We start from the raw sequence: 4,997 nt of genomic DNA, 5'->3' as shown, positions 1-4,997 counted from the left end.
AGAGGTTTTTGGTAAATAGGGAAATTGTTAACCCAGCTCGGTGAAGGCTCGAGTCTCGGGTCTCGATTTAACCGGCTGGGCTGGGTAGGGTTTTAAAACACTAGTAGCCATTGGAGGATTAACCGACTATTAACTTCAGAGCCCAAAAGAATAGTTAAAATACGCACAAACTAGCCGAACACCCCAGGGTACCATATATATATTAATATATATATATATATATATATTTTACGAATTAATAATGCCTAAAAAAGAAAAGGTTGCTCATGCATCATTTCAATGCTGGTCATTTCTTTTTGGTGCATAGATGATGGTAAAAGTAATAGGTTTATTTTGTACTCTCTTGATGGGAGAACTTGATCCCTGCCACTTTTGATATATATATATTATATATAACAATTTCAAATACTTGATATTTTAAATATTTGTTTACTAATAATCTGATTCACACATTAAAAACACCCAAAAATAAAAGCTGTTGATATCATTTATGATCCTTCTTTAATTTCTTAAATACACAAATCATTTATTTTACCTATCTGAGATTGCCACTACAGCCAATTAGCTAACTGGGTTTTTTTTTGCCTCTCATCTATACAAATCAAAACAAAAGATAAAAGCATACGAATTAACTCAGCTGCAGCTGCCAGGAAACCATTTCAATCCTAACTGGTTAGGCCTCTATTAAAGTACTTCACAAAATACATTTCCAAAAAAAAAAAAAAAAAAACACTACTTGAAAGCAATTTAATCTTCAAACAGCATAATTAGTTTCAGCATTTGCCTTGTCAACTGCAAATTAAAGACAATGCTTGAGCCACTTATAGATCACAATGCTCTGCTACAAAGCAAATGCAAGTAGTAGTCACGGAAAATGATACTTGATGAATCGAAGCTTCAAAACTCACAGAATTGTTGTGCCAAGAGATAAAGCCCACAACCAAACCTATTGGCTCTCTCCTTCCTGCACCTAATATGGCTGAATCATTATCTGAAATGTGCAACTTCCAACCGAGATCTGTTTTAGTGACCATTGATAGGTTCGGGAATTTACAGGCAGCTCAAGCTGATTATGTGTCTGATAGTAACTATTAAAAGCGTATGAAATATTTCCGAGCATCCAGATTGCCACAAGATGTCCCATAACCAGTTGAGTGCAGTCAGCAAGTCCACAGGCATAGCTCACGCTTGGTGCCACTTGTGGATCATGAGTCTGGCTGAAGGCTTCATCACACACCATTTTTTCTCTAAGAGTGCCACTCTTGCTGGAATTAAAACACCTGAATTTGTGGTGCCAAGGTTCAGCTGGTATTTAGCTCTCCATCAAAAGTAAATATACCCAGTGACGTTCGAAATTCCGGATCAACATCTTGGCATCCTCATCAATCAAGCAAACAAATAGGCATCAATGGCCCAGGTCTCAGGGGTCCTTTCCCACCTGTAATATGGGACATAAAACCTTGGTTGAACCGTCGAGCATACTCCATATTAGCATTTTGATCTCCATCAGTTGGCCACCAATCTCTCCAATTATGATAGGAGGTTCCATACCCATTCTTCTGTAGAGCATGCACAAGAGGGTCATGATTTGCATCAAACATATTGTAATGTTTGTCCACCCATCATTTACAGGTTGTGCGTTGCCATCAAAGAAGCATACTCAACTGGGAAGTTGGCATCAGTGTAAAAGCTTTGAATGGATAGATGTTGACAGTAACGGCGCACCATTATCGCTCAAAAACTGACAATGGCAAGCATGAGATCATGGATATCAGTTCGGAAGTCACCTTCAGATGGATAGCCAGACGGGGCCTCATAGACATCAGCATTAAGGGGGCAAGTGACTTTACTTGATTGCTAAGCCCAGCCTTATCAGGGCAGATTGAATTCGAAGAGCGGGGAAGGTCGTTTTGAGGAAGCTTCCATTGTATGTTGCAAGAAAGGTTCATTCCCAACGGCAACATATCTGCACATTCATAAGTGTGTGAACCCAGAGATTTTATCAAACTTACATATGTCCAAGCATAAGAAATATACATTATTGAACATAATATATGCCTACATCATGGCCTATAGAAAGGAATAAGTAAAAGGCAGCCAGGATGAAGCATGCAACAGAAAATTGCTGTCAAAGTCCAAGTAAAACCATCATCATGCAAGGTGTTTTGTACACATTGCTACTGCAGGAACTCCTGAAACCTCAATGTAAACTCACAGAACTTCATAGCTAGTATTTTATGAGCAAAAGAACAACCAATTTCAAGCAAATTTAATTTGGGAAAGAATCCATGGGGGTTTTAGGAAGATTTTAAGAGTCTATGAAAAACAAGCAGATCTTTCCTCTAAGGAGAAATTGATATTCAACCGGTATGGGAATGGTAGAAATAGAATACTAGCAAAAAAAATGCTGAATAGCATGTAAAAGTTACATAGTATAAGAAGTCAACAGCAGCAAAAAACACAAGCCAAAACTTCTTTTCTTTTTGTTGGTATTAGTCATGTTAGCCGATTCTCTTGGCTATATACACAAGTTTCCTGTCACGGTCAATAAATAATTATATACACAAGCTTTTGTCAGGTCAATAAATAATTAATTTTGTACGCTATGCAACTTAAATTCAGACTAGGAAAACATCTATGACTGCTCAAACACCTAAAATGAAAGCAATAAAAATTATTTAAAATCAAATGATTCAAGAACAATTTCCCAGTTACAGAAGGCTAGCATAGACAAGGACTAAAGCAAATTATAACCAATGAAACATAAATCAAGATCAAAGCTGGTTAGTTTTCAAATTATATGTTTATGTCTTTACAGAACCCACTGGCTTGCATATGGGCAAGCTAATGTGGCTCGGAACCAAAAGCCAAGTTTGTCTCTAATGATACGTTGAAGTCTCAGTTGTTCTGGTACAAGTGAGATTTACAGTAATGGTACTATCCGAACATTATTACTAATAAATATTTTACGGATGCAGTAATAATAAATCTGCTAGTTCACTGTACTCTGGGGAAGAAAAGTGGTTATTCTATTTGGTGAGAGGAATTTGGGAGATCTTTCTTAAGTGAGGGAAGAAGTAAACAAGAGAGGTTCTCATATGTTGTACATTGATCTATAAGGAAGAAGTGGATGTAGCTTGGCTTGGGGTAAACCACGTAGATCATTGTGTCTTATATTTTTCAGATATTAATTTGTTAGTGTGTGACTATTTGTTTGATATTGTGGCTGATATTTCTGTATTTGTTTCACTGCAAAAAATTTAGCTCTGGGGCATCCAAATACCAAATAATATACACACATACATAAAGCGATCCATATAAACATATAGAGCAATCCATAATACTCCTTACAACATTTGTCAATAACTCCACATATAATAGGCAAATGTTGGGTTAAGCCATTTTTGTTGATTGGAAAATGTTGCATAAGGCAATAAAGCATTTAATTGCACAAGACTTATTAAAATTAAACTTGAATACATGATTTCTCTTAGTCAGGTTGCAACACACACAACAGTCGGGATAAAACAAATATGACACCCAGCTGACCAATCACAAATATACACAAATGTTTTCCGCAATATATACAAGACAATTTCAATGAGACTTAAGTGAAGTTAACCAAACCCGAAATAGAAGATTTTAACATCTAGTACTTAACTAAACAACTACATCAACAGATTATATCTAGTTACTTTCCAATTAACCAGAAAAGTAAAGTTGATTCTTTAGTTGATGAAAAAACAATAATGCAGAGCAAGGGAAGCAGACCTGATATTAACATTATTAGAAGAGATATGTTTGGAGACATTGGTGGAAACCCATTTCTCAGCAGTTCATGCTGCCAGCCAGAGATGAAAGCATATCATTTGGGATACCAACCATGACCTCAATATTAGAGCCACCCAGAGCCCTTAATGTTCCATATCAGCATCAAAAAGCTTCACTTTTTGATCCCATTATCCTCAATAGATTCACCACAGTCTCTGGGGGAAGAGGATGGCTTAGTTGTGTGCCCCAATTAGCACCAATACCACTCACCACACAACCAATGAACACAATAAAACCAAACCAAAAGTTACAGAAACTGAAAACCATCATCATCATTAACAAAACCGGTCCAAGCTTATTCCCAAATGGGACTTTTATAGCAACCAAGACAGAAAACCCAGAAAACAAAAATACCCGAATCCAGTTATGAAGATAGGAGAGATAAAGATGGAAGTAAAGAAAGTTAAGAGAGCTGATCTAGAAAATATTAGTAGAACCAAAAAGGAATCAAACCCATGTTTGGACACTGGAGTAGCTAAAAAAAATTTATACTACAGAAAGAGGTGAAAAAGTAAATAGTTTAAGATTCTGCAGAAATGATTGAACAAGCTATAGCTAAGAGCTGAGGCTTACTAAAAGATGGTGAATCAAAAACCCAGAATAGATTCTTGAAAATAAAACTGGAATATCTAAAGAAAGCACTTGAGAGTTGTTAAAAGTAAGTAGAGATGCATGTAAGTTCAAATCCAAATCAAAATGAATAATTAATAATAATGAAAATGGAAAGGGGAAAAAGGAAGAAATAATGAGATAATGAAGAAGTTAAGGACGGTGGATGGTGGAGTAAGCGGTGACTTCAAGAATCTTATCAAAAAAGGACACACAGTTTACTAACTCAGTCACACTTTAGTTGCTCAGAGAGACAGAAGTAAAGCCAGTAAGGTAAAAGCCACTTAAAGGGGACTAGATGAGTCATACATTGTCTAAACTCTCAATTTTAATTTGTAAAAAAAGTAATCAATGTATATTAACCATTTGTATTAATTTAAGTGTTAACATTAAAAATTTCAAATTTTTACAGAAAATTTTAAATTTTTATATTAATACTTAGATTAGACACATTGATTAGTGTACATAATTTTATCTTTTTTAAATAAATAATAATAATAATACTTCCTTTAGAAGCTTACCAAAAAATATAAAAAATAAATAAAAATATTTAAAAA

General features: G+C 35.2%; 1 pseudogene; it reads right to left on the bottom strand.

Annotated features, from left to right (window-relative positions):
• Positions 1-970: 970 nt before the first annotated feature.
• LOC116129706 lies at positions 971-4,104 on the bottom strand (annotated as a pseudogene).
• Between the last annotated feature and the right edge of the window lie 893 nt (positions 4,105-4,997).

This window comes from Pistacia vera, unplaced genomic scaffold (assembly GCF_008641045.1).
Source record: "Pistacia vera cultivar Batoury unplaced genomic scaffold, PisVer_v2 Contig213, whole genome shotgun sequence".
In the NCBI taxonomy this organism is placed as follows: Eukaryota; Viridiplantae; Streptophyta; class Magnoliopsida; order Sapindales; family Anacardiaceae; genus Pistacia; species Pistacia vera.
This window is presented reverse-complemented; position numbering and strand designations above follow the sequence as displayed.